Source organism: Bos javanicus, chromosome 21, assembly GCF_032452875.1.
Source record: "Bos javanicus breed banteng chromosome 21, ARS-OSU_banteng_1.0, whole genome shotgun sequence".
Taxonomy (NCBI): Eukaryota; Metazoa; Chordata; class Mammalia; order Artiodactyla; family Bovidae; genus Bos; species Bos javanicus.
In genome coordinates this window covers 65,558,519-65,570,616 of record NC_083888.1, presented here as the reverse complement: position 1 = coordinate 65,570,616, position 12,098 = coordinate 65,558,519, and the positions used below count along the sequence as shown (strand labels likewise).

General features: G+C 43.6%; 1 long non-coding RNA gene across 1 annotated transcript in view; it reads left to right on the top strand.

The window, feature by feature from the left end:
- LOC133234603 (uncharacterized) overlaps positions 1–9,292 on the top strand; it is a 96,534-nt gene extending 87,242 nt beyond the window's left edge. The window contains exon 6 of the long non-coding RNA XR_009732219.1: positions 6,062–9,292. This is a non-coding gene — a long non-coding RNA (uncharacterized LOC133234603). The remainder of the gene's footprint in view (positions 1–6,061) is intronic.
- The last annotated feature ends 2,806 nt before the right edge of the window (positions 9,293–12,098 follow it).

Genomic DNA, 12,098 nt, shown 5'->3' with positions numbered 1-12,098 from the left:
CATTCTATTAAGTTTTGAGAGTTTGATATTGAAACGCCAACTAAACATTTTAATTATCTGCTTAAAAATAATTGTAATATATAATAGAACTATATGTAACTTTGTTCTGTATTTTCAAAGTCTCCTGTAAATGGGTTATCATACTTTCATAATTTAAAAAATAAGAGAAAAAAGTACACTGGATTGGATTAATAGGAGATTAGATTGCAGAAGAAAAGGTTAAGGAGCTTGAAGACATAGCAAAGAAACTATCCAACACAGCTTCCCTCGTGGCTCAGATGGTGAAGAATCTGCCTGCAATGTAGGAGACCTGGGTTCAGTCCCCGATGAGGAAGGTCCCCTGGAGAAGCAAAATGCTACCCACTCTAGTATTCTTGTCTGGAGAATTCCATGGACAGAGGAGTGTGGCAGGCTACAGTCCATGGGGTTGCCAAGAGTTGGACATGACTAAGTGACTAACACACACACACACACACACACACACACAGTGAAACGTGCAGAAAGAAAGAACAGAACGTCAGTGATCTGAGGGAAAACTTCAAGTGGGCCAACAGAAGTGGGACAGGAGGCCCTGAAAACAGGGAAGGATGGGAGGTAGGAAAAGCGTGTAGAGAAATAATGGCCCCCACGTTTTCCAAATTCTATGAAAACTATCAGCATGTGGACCTGAGAAGCTGCATGAACCCCGAGGACAGGAAGTATGATGGAAACCACATTGGAGTGCATCATAATAAAACTGGCCAGCACCAATGAGGAGAAGGCATTCTAAGGAATCAGAGGGAGAAGACACATTATATATGGAAGAACAAAGATAAAGATGACAGGAGCCTTCTCCACGGAAATGATGTGAGAAAAGCAGTATCTTTGTTTTATGTTTTACTGTAGTGTAATTGGAGTAGGAAATGACAACCCACTCTAGTATTCATGCCTGGAAAATCCCATGGACAGAGGAGCCTAGTGGGCTGCAGTCTTCTTCTTATTTCTATTGCCTTGAAGGAGAGCTGACCATTTGAACAAAAGTTGTCACAATATATTCTGGGATGTATGACATATGTGAATGTTAAATGTATGAAGCCATGGTGTAAAGACTGGGTCAGGAGAAATGAAAATAAGTTTCTTACATGTGTGGTGGTAGAATTCAGTATAGACTGAAAATGGGTCTCCGGGAACTTTGGGGGATGATAAAATATTCTATGGACCTCCCTGGTGGCTCAGGCATAAAGAATCCGCTTGCCAAGCAGGAGACACGGTTCAGTCTCTGGGTCGGGAAGATCCCCTGGAGGAGAAAATGGCAACCCACTCCAGTATTCTTGCCTGGGAAATCCCACAGACAGACTCTGGGCTAGGGTTCCCAGGGCTGCAGTTCATGGAGTTGCTAAAGAGTCGGACATGACTTAGCGACTAAGCAACGAACAACAAAAACGACGATAATCTATACCTGGGTACTTGAATGTGTATATTTGTCCAAACTCGTGGAGACTTAGAATGAGTCCATCTTACTGTATATTAATAATACCCTGTATATTAATACACCCTTTTATTGCATGTTAATGATACCCCAAAGTGGATTAAAAATATGTCTTATGCTGTTATTGTCATCGTCATCCTCACCACCACCACCACCAGGGCTACAGCAATAACAGTAGTGACGTGTATCAGTACTTGTGACATGCCGGGAGCTGTTGAGTGCTTTATGTGCTGGGTCTTTTAATTGCCATTTCATAATCATATGAGTCCTTTCATTACCCTCAATTTAATGACGAGGAAACTCAGGCTTTCAGAATTTTGAGGTAGAGATTTAACTTCTGGCTATCCAACTCAGGAGTACAGATTGATATGTCTACCACTTTGCCTTCCGTTTCCCATAGGAATGACAGTTATATTTCTGTGTGAAGGAGGGTCATAGAGCTCAGAGCACCATACAAATGTAAATCAGGAGCTTGGGATGAACATTACACACCACTTTAGATAAGATAGGTGACCAGTAAGGACCTGCTGTGCAGCACAGGAAACTGTACTCGATAATCTGTGATAACCTATGTGAGACAAGAATCTAAAAAAAAAATGAACATACGTATGTGTCTAACTCAGTCACTTTGATGTTCACTTGAAACACAAGATTGTAAATCAGCCATATCCCAATAAAAATTTTTAAAAGGAAACAACAGGGGGAAAAATACATAAATGCTGTGCACATTCTTATAATTCTCCTCCAAAGCGCCAGAGACCATGTCCTGGGAAAGCTCATCTGATTTGTACTTGACGCAGGACATCTCTCATCTGAAGGATTGAGACATCAAAGAAATTGCAACAGTCACAAAAACCTTCATGAAGCCGCCACCAGTCCAGTCCAAACAGAGGATGTGGTGTGGTCATGAGCTCAGAAAAGAAAGGCAAAGTGTTATCTTTAAAATGAGGGGAGGATCAGTCTTTACTTTGATCAATCAGAAAGTATTTAACACTGTATAAATTCTAAGATCTCAGTTAAGCAGGAAAATCTGAGTACAAACCCACACGTAAATCCATAGCTACATGTGCACAGAAAAAAGGACTGGAGAGAAATAAACATACTGATAAAGGTATTATTTTTATGAGTTGGGACTGTGTGTACTTTATGTTCCTTTTTTCTTTACGTTTATTGATGTTCCTCATATTTTCTATAATCAGCATATGTTGTCTGTAAAATCAGAAAAGCTTTGGTTTTAAAGGAAATCAAATGTGTTTTTGAAATGAAGGAATTAAGTGCTACGGAGACAGGATCCAAGCCCTAGATATGGGGGCTTAAGTGAAATGAAGACTTTCTCAGAACACAGGGGTGTGGAGTGGTCTGGGTCTGTGATAGCGTGTCCGGAGCTTCTGCTGTGGAGCCCTTCTGCTGGGGTTTGGGATATGTTATCTTGTTTATGGCTGCCAACACACGCAGTGCTCCTCTCGAAGGACTCAGGAGTCCTTACAGAAATTAAGAGTTTCCGTATAAAGGTGAGGGCTGATTACACATGGGTTTGCGTTTGCACCCATCACCACTGGGGCAAGTCTCAGAATGCCGAGTGTCCAAATGCTTTCAGTGACTTTTATTTTTTCTGTTCATTTTCCCACTTTTACTTCTGCCAGTTTGGCCTGTTACTATAAAATTAGAAGACACTTGGCACTGGCATAATTTCATCCTTCTTTTCACTACATGGCACCTCCTCCTTTAGAGAGCTCATCGAGAATGTGAGGTGTTGGAGGGGACCAGAGACAGCAGGAGGCAGGAGCGGGTTCTGCAGTTCATTCTCCACCTCTTAGCTCCATGGCCTTGAGCCTAACCAGCCTGTGCCTCAGTTTCTTTTTAATTAATCTTCTTCTTTATCATTGTTTAAAATACAAGACTCAAGGGAAAGCTTATATGTCATATGTATTTAGGCTGTAAAGCAGAGTGATAACCATGAACCAGTAACTTGGGTCCATTTCTATGCTGTCTACCTATCCTGGAAATAAACGACATCCGTTTCCTATCAGTTCAGTTCAGCCGGCTCAGTTGTGTCCGGCTGTTTGCAACCCTATGGACTGCAGCCCACCAGGCTACTCTGTCCATGGTATTCTCCAGGCATGAATGCTAGAGTGGGTTGTCATGCCCTTCTCTAGGGGATCTTCTCAATCCAGGTATCGAACCCGGGTCTCCTTCATTACAGGCAGATTCTTTACCATCTGAGCCACCAGGAAATGGGACTGTCAGGTCCTTAAGTATGCAAACGTTCAACTTTAAAAAAGAATAATAAATTGCTTTCCAAAGTGTCTGTATCAATTCATACTCCTACTCGCAATGTATAAGACCATCTGTTTATCTATATCCTCTCCAACACTTGGTATAGTCTGACTTCTAAATTTTTGCCAACAAAGTGTAAAGTGATAGCTTATCAATGACCTTGATATGTGTTTTTCTGATTATTAATGAGATTGAGCCCCTTTTCATAAGTGTGCTGGGATTTGTGCTTCTTCTGTAAAATGCCCATTAATGTGTTTTACTAATTTTTTTCCTTGGACTTTTGGTTTTATTTCCTTTTATTTTGAAGGAGTGTCCTAAATACTAATTATTTGTTCTTTATAGGACAGTGTGTTTCAACATTATTTCCCAGTTTGTGGCTTTTTTTTGTTTTTGTTTTTTTACTATTTTACGGTAACTTTAAAAAATATTTGTTTAACTGGCTGTGCAGGATCTTTGCTGCAGTGTGAGGGACCTTTAGTCATAGCACAAAATCTCCTGGTTGCAGCGTGTGGTGTCTAGTTCCCTGACCAGGGATCAAACCCGTGCCCCCTGCCTTGGGAGCGCGGTCTCAGTCACTGGATCACCAAGGAAGTCCCTTATGGTAACTTTTGATGAAGGTAAGTTATTAATTGTAATACCTTAAATTTTATTAATACTTTATCTTATGTTAATACTTTTTGGGTCTTAATCAATACTTTCTTACACCAAGATAAAAAAAATTTTTTTTATATTTTCTTCTTAGAGTTTTTTTGTTTTCCGCATTTCAGCCTTTAATCTCTGTAGAATTGACTTTTGTTAATGGTTTGAGTTGGAGATCAAATTTCATTTGCCCCATCTGAGCAGCTACTGGTACCAGCATCTTTTGCTGAATAGTTTTTCCTCCCTCCACGGATCTGCAGGGCCACGTCTGTCTTATCTCAAAGTCCCATGGCTGTGGGGGTCCGTAAGAGGCTCCATGTCCTATTCCAATGCATTTTGTTGCTCTCTGCACCAATATCACAATACTTTATTTGCTCTGTGAAAGTGCAGTCGCTCAGTTGTGTCTGACTCTTTGCGGTCCTATGGATTGTAGCCCACCAGGCTCCTCTGTCCGTGGGATTTCCTAGGCAAGAATACTTGAGTGAGTTGCCATTTCCTCCTCCAGGGACTCTTCCGGACCCCAGGATCGGACTCTTTACTATCTGAGCCACCAGGGCATCAACTCAGAAGTGCCTTATCTAGTCTGATCCTTTGTTTTTCCACAGATGTTTTAGCATCGGCTTGTTAAGCTCATGAAAAGCCCAGCTGGAGTTTTGGTTGGAATCGTAGCCTTCCTTTCAGGAAAGACTGACATCTCCACTGAATGTTCCTGTCCTTGAACATGGACTGTCTTTCCACTTACTGTGGCACTTTTTCATGAATTTCAGTAGAGTTCAAAAGCTCTAGAGTTCAATAGACTTTAAAGCATACGTATTGTACCCATTTATAATTAGGTTCATTTCTGATACTTTCTGACTTTGGTTGCTATTATAAAAGGTGTCTTTCTTCCTGTTAATTGACTCCAAGTGTTTGCTGATGGTGTATATTAATGCAATTTATATTTGTATAAATATTTCTATATATAAATATTTCTGGTGTGCTATGGTTCACACCATGGACACGACTGAGTGACTGAACTGAACTGAACTGATATTTGTATATAGCCAGTACCTTGCTAAACTTATTACTCTAATAATATTTTATTCAAATTTTTCTGAGACTCCATGTAAACAGTTGTCCCATTTTCTTTATGTAAAAATAGATATGATGATGATAATTCACCTGTTTATAACTTATAAACATCATGCATATAAAGTGCTTAGAACTGTGAGCTATATGTTACCTTTGTTATTAAAGTAATTGTTACCTTTGTTATTAAAGTAATGACTCTATTGTTTCTTATGAAAGTTTTACATGTATGTTATAAAAACCAAAGAAATGTAGAGAATGCAAATAGAAAACCAACAAATCACCCATCACTCAGAAACAAGTAGGATAGCATTTGGTGAACATCATGTCAGGTTATCTGTATGAATAGAAGAATAGGTAAATACATAGATAGACAAGATAAAATAATTTTTATAAAAGTAGTATCATGGTTTTCATGATTAAAGATATTAAACTTTAATTTTATTTGACTTTTAAAAATGGGAAGGAAACCTGATGGCATAGCTGAATTTTAATTTCCTCACCACAGGAGATACCGATCTAAAGATTTTACTTAAGAAAAAGTTAAAAAAACATGAGTAGATGAGTCATTAGGTCTTTGTTCAATCACATTTTTTTTTTTTTTTGCAGCAGGTCCTGACTGCCCACTGTAAAATTAGGGTGAGTAGCTGTCTCACACAACTGCACCCCTCCTTTCTCCACCTACCTGTTCCTGTTACATATAACTTTTGTTTTGCTATGCGTGCTGTCTTGGGCTCTTTGAGAATAGATAGGTGCGTGAAAGGCAGATTGAAGACTGGAACCTGCAGAAGAAGGAACAGGGGAGCTGTCGGTCTGTGCTGCAGACCTGGCTGAAGCCCTGCCCGTCCAACGAGGAGCTCCAGAGCAAAGACTGCCCCTTAGAGGGACCCCACACTGGGCGGAACTGGCAGGGCCCTTCCACCACCACCCTGCTCAGTCACTGGTTGTGACAGTGAAGAAGAGGGGCTTCTCTGGGGGCTCAGCAGTGAAGAATCTGCCTACCAATGCAGGAGACGTGGGTTCCATCCCTGGGTCAGGAAGATCCCCCACTGGAGGAGAAAATGGCAACCCACTCCAGTATTCTTGCCTGGGAAATCCCATTAACGGAGGAGCCTGGGGCTATCGTGGGGTCGCAAAATTGTTTGACGCAACTAAACAATAACTCCTCCTAGGAGATCATAACCTCTGCTCAGAAGCAGAAAGAAGGAGCAGCTGGAGCCAGCTCCTCACAGCCGGATCTGCAGGGGCCTCTGAGAGGAGCGTCTTTGTATCTGCCACTCCGGGGTTTATAATATTTACCATCATCATAGCACAATCCTCATTGTTTCATGTTAGTCATAAATGTAAGTATTCGCATCACTAACCCCCGGTGCTTTTACCATGCCCTGGCTAGAGTTCTTTCTTTTGGCTGGTCTTTTGTTTGCTTGGGTTTCTTGTCCAGTATTTCTTTCAAGAAGGATTCATGGGTTCTATATTCCTGAGCTCTTTTATATTTGAGAAGGTCTGACTTTTGCTTTCTTCCTGAAGGACTACTTGGCTAAATCAAACTCTTCCCACCCCCGGCCCCACCCCCCAACAGAGAGTAGACATTGCTCTTTGGATGAGTGTGAAGTTAATGAGTTTTCCACCCCGTATTGTAAATTATGTACTTTTTTCTGGTTGTATGCTTAAATAATCAGTTCCTTAGCACTGATGTTTAGGGACCTCCCTGTTTGTCTGGTGGTGAAGACTTCACCTTCCAATGCAGGGACTGTAGGTTCAGTCCCTGATCTGAAAGCCAAGAACCCACATGTCTCTTGGCCAAAAAACCAAAACATAAAACAGAAGCAATATTGCAACACATTTAATAATAAAGACTTGAAAAGTGGTACAGATAAAAAAAAATCTTAAAAAATGGATGTTTAATAAAAACCAGGTTATATCTCATAATCTTTTGCTATAAAAAAAAAATAACCTTTTTCCTGGTACAAGTTTGTTCTTTCAAGTGGTGTAGCCACTTTTTTCTTCATTTTGGGAAAATTTTTTTGTATTATATCTTGAAGTAATTTCTTCTATTCCACTTGTCTACTTTAGGGTACATATTTTCCTTCTATTGGAATACCCCGCTTGGCTTCTGTATTCATTATCTTCTCTTAGATTACCTTTGTCTCTTTTTTTTCCCTTTTGCATATTCTGTGACTGCCTCAGATATTAACTCCTTATTATCTATTTGCTTTTCAGCCATGTCTAGTCTCTCCTTGATTATAATTATTTGTTTATTAGATCTGTAAATTGTTTCTAGGTTTGGTTCCCTGGCTGGGCAATACTATTCTTTTATTTTCTAATCTCACTTTTTGGTTTTTGTGTGGCTGCATTCATCTTTAAATATATATTTAGGGACTTCCCTGGTGGTCCAGTGGTTAAGACTCTGTGTTTTCACTGCAGGGGGTGTGGGTTCAATGCCTGGTTTGGGGAACTAAGATCCCACATGTCATGCAGCATAGCCTAAATAAATAAATACATAAAAAAATATATTTAGTGTAGAAAACTCATAGGGAATCTGATTCTGTGTCTTGGGTCATGTTTTCGTCCAGGTCTTTCAATGGTGGCTCACGCTTCCCGCCTCCCTGGTCTCTCTTTCTTTCCTCTTGTCCCTCTTCCTTTTCATCTTCATTTGTTGCCTCAACATTCTTTCCATCTTTCCATCACGTGACAGGGGCTGCTCAGCCTAGCCTTCCTGTTTGTGTGATACATTCTCCCATCCTACCGGGGACTCATTTGACTTTTCCTCTCTTGACCATATGGTCATCCCTCAGCATCCTCGGGAAAGGGGTTTCAGGAGCCCCTTGGATACCAAAAACCTCAGATACTCACTCAAGTCTTTTACATACAGTGGAGCGGTGTGATGAACACAGTTTGCTCACTGAATCTGTGGATTTCTGCACCTCCAGATTCACCCAGCTATGGTCAAAATTTCACGTTAGTTGAATTTGCGATGTGAGGCCCATGGACGTGACACATCAGCTGAATTTGCAGATGTGAGCCCCGTGGACATGAAACCCACAGACAGGGAATGTGCAGACAGGGAGGATGAAGTGTAGTTTGAAACTCCGTGTCGCTCTGAGATTTCCTGTCATCTACATTTGTGATCAGTGAGGGGCTAGGAGGGGGCCCTCTGCCAAAGCTGAGTGCTGTTGGCACCGAGAGTCCCAGTGCTGACACCTTCCCAGGGCCCACTGACCCAGCCAGGGCACGTTCTTCTTCTGAGGGGCACCAGACTGTTGGTCCAGCTCAGCACAGTGCCCTGGTAGGGTTGCCAGATAAAATGTGGGATGTCCCGGGGAAATCTGAATTTGAGATGCACGATGGATAATTGTTTAATATAAGTGTATATGGGATGTTTGGGCACATTTTAGTGTCCTCAATCTGGCAACCCCCCTGTCCTGGAAACCATCATTTTCCTCTGCTGAGCTCCTTCTACTATGCCGGGACTTCTGCTCTTGAGGGTTTTAACTTCACTTTTTGCCAGGCTGTCTGTGCCCCCTGCCCCACAGCCCCCATTGCAGGAGCCGTGTGAGAATTCTCAGCAAGAATGTCTTTCCGCGGAAACGCTTCCAGGGCTGAAGGGTGGGGTCAGGAAGCACACGTCTTTCCACCAAACTGGAACCTCCCGCCTTTCTCTTGGCTGGCCTTTCCAGTGCTTCTGGCACAAGCCACTTGTTGTTGGTGAATTTTGTTTTTATGGTTTTTTTTTTTCACTTTGTTGGGTATCAGAGGACTTCTTCGTTCTGCCATCTTTGCCCGGAAGTTCTCCCTGCAATTGTTCTTTGTTTTCAGTTTGTTTTAAAATAAATGTCATTTCACTTCTTTTTTTAATACTTATTTCTTTGACTGCACTGGACTTCCCAGATGGCTCAATGGTAAAGAGCCTACCTGCCAGCTCAAGAGATGTGGGCTCTATCACTGGGTCGGGAAGATCCCCCGGAGGAGGAAATGGCAGCCCACTCCAGTATTCTTGGCTGGAAAATCCCATGGACACAGGAGTCCATGTGGTTACAGAGTGGGACACGACTTAGCAACTGAGCATGCGTGCACTGGATCTTCGCTGTGGCACGTGAGATCTAGTTCCCTGACCAGAGGTTGAATCCGGGTCCCCTGTATTGAGAGCGTGGAGTCTCAGCCACTGGACCAGCAGGGAAGTCCCGCCCCCTTTAACTGTGTGTTCAGCTGTATACTTAGTGAGCGCCTACTGTGCATTCTCTGCCACTGAGCGAGAAGAGGCGGCCCAGGAGTTCTTGCCCGTGTGACAAGTCTGTCATCGAGGCTGGGAAGGATGCCCATGTTTTACAGTTCATTCGTCTCATCTCCCCGTTAGACCGAGAGCTCTTTCAAGGTAGGAGGGAGGCCTTAGGCACCTCCATCCTCACCTGGAGGTATCCCAAATGTTCGTTGTTGCACAGATGGTTGAATGAGTGCCTGAGATGCAGGGTTCCAAGATTAAAGGGGGGTACCTGGGTACAGTAGATTTGGGGGAACAAGGACGTCAGGGCCCTGATACCTCTGACTTTCAACATGTCAGGGGCACACAAAGATGGAGGCACTTGGCTCTCCCTTTCGGGGCTCACTGGAACAGGGATGGAACCAGTCAATTACTGAGAGTTCCAGCTCTGGTTTTACTTCTGTTACCATAAACCAGATGCTAGATGAATTGATAGACTCTAGAAACAAACTATCAATACAAAGCTTTAAACTTGGGAAACGTGTCCCAGGAAGTGGGAGTTCAGGAATCAGTGAGACCCATTGGGTTTCAGTGGAATTTGTCATCAGAGGAGAGCCAAGCCAGCCTGTGGGCACAGAGGGCTTCACTGGGGTCGGAGAGTACTGGTGGGGCTCTGGGGGACCAGCCAGGAGGATGCTGGGGAGGGGCAGATAGGGCTCCGCAGAGGAGAGGCTGGAGCTGCTTTTCGGGTCACTCGGCATTCGCCAAGGGAGGGAAGCTGCAAAGTAGGGCAGAGGCACAGAGGTGTGACAAGCAGGGTCTACTCCGGGAGCCGTCAGTGCGGCCTAGGGGGAGCAGGGGAGACAGGTGAGGCTGTGAGCAGAGGACAGGCTGCAAGGCCTGCAGGCCAAGCCGAGGGCTTGGAGGGAAGTCCGCGTGGGGTCCTGGACAGGATGGAGCAGGGGTGACAGGATCTTCCACGCCTCCTTTAAAGAGTGTTAGCAGAGTTGCCCAAAATAACTGGGCTTGCACCATTTTCCAGCTAACCACTAGATATTTGGGAAAATATGAGCAATTCTGTAGCTGAATTCTCATCCGGCCGGAAAAGCTGTTGCCCCATGTGCATTTTGGGGTTGAAGGAGCAGAAGGCTAAGAGGAGAGGTAAGCTGTCTCTTATCTGGACCACACCCTCCCTGACTTTTCTGCCTCTGTGATTCAGTGAGCATAAGTGGCTAGTCCATTTATAGATGTGCAGTTTGTCCTTTCAGTTCTGGGTAACTCCAGTATCACCCAAAACACTATCTTTTTTTTTTTTTTCCTCGTTTGTTTATTTCTCTACTTTTGTTAATAGCTGACTTGAAACACGCTGTCAGAATTCTCTCTTTGTGTATATATATAAGATGGCATTATTTTCTCCAAAAGTGAGTTCCAGGAAGAAAACTCATGAGCCTTACCTCCTCTGGGTGAGGTCCATCTGGAAAAGTCACTTGGGGAGGTGTCAGGGCCCGTCCCAGGTAGGTCCAGGTGGGTGGTGTAGACTGAGCCTGTGTGTGTTTGGAACGGGTGTCTACACCAGGTTGACAAGCATTTAACAAGGATGTTCTACTCTGGGAACTGAGCTGAAGGCAGGACCCAGCCGATTGAGGCTTTGGTCCTTGACCCCTGGGAGCCAAAGGTCTAAAAGAGGAGATCCAAAAAATAAATAAAAAAATAAATAAATAAAATAAATAAATAAAAGAGGAGATCCACTAGACACACACGAATCAGTGAGGCTGCAAAACAACACCCAGCGTGCCCAGGGCCTTCTGCTGCACACAGTGCTCCATCCCTGGGGTGGGAAGAGGACCGTTCTGCTTCCTTTCAGAATCCTGGGACTCTGTGATGCAGCGGGCGGGGCCCAGGACAGTCGTAAAATCAGACCTCTCGCCATAAAGTCCTGCTGTATCACACAGTCTTAGCTCTGTAGGATCAAACCTATTTTGGAATAACAAAAAGGAAATCTGAAACAATATGTAGTGCATTTGAGGGTCTTCCAAAAATTGACGTTCATCCAGAACCTCAGGATGTGACCTTATTTGGAAATAGGGTCCTTGCAGATGTCCTTAAAGTTTGGCTAGAGATGAGATTTGCACTGGGATGGGGTGAGCCTAAATGCAGTGACTGGTGTCCTTATGAGAGACAGAGACACAGAAAAGGCGCCACGGGGCAGAGACTGGAGTGATGGAGCCACAGGCAGCAGCATTGGGAGCCACCAGAAGCTGGGGGAGGCAGGAAGAAGCCTCCTTGGAGCCCTAGGAGGGAGTGTGGTCCTGAAGACACCTTATTTGTGGACTTGGAGTCTCCAGAGCGGTGACAGTGAGTTTCTACTGTTTTCAGTTCAGTCGTTCAGTCGTGTCCGAGTCTTTGTGACCCCATGGACTGCAGCACGCCAGGCCATCACCAGCCCCG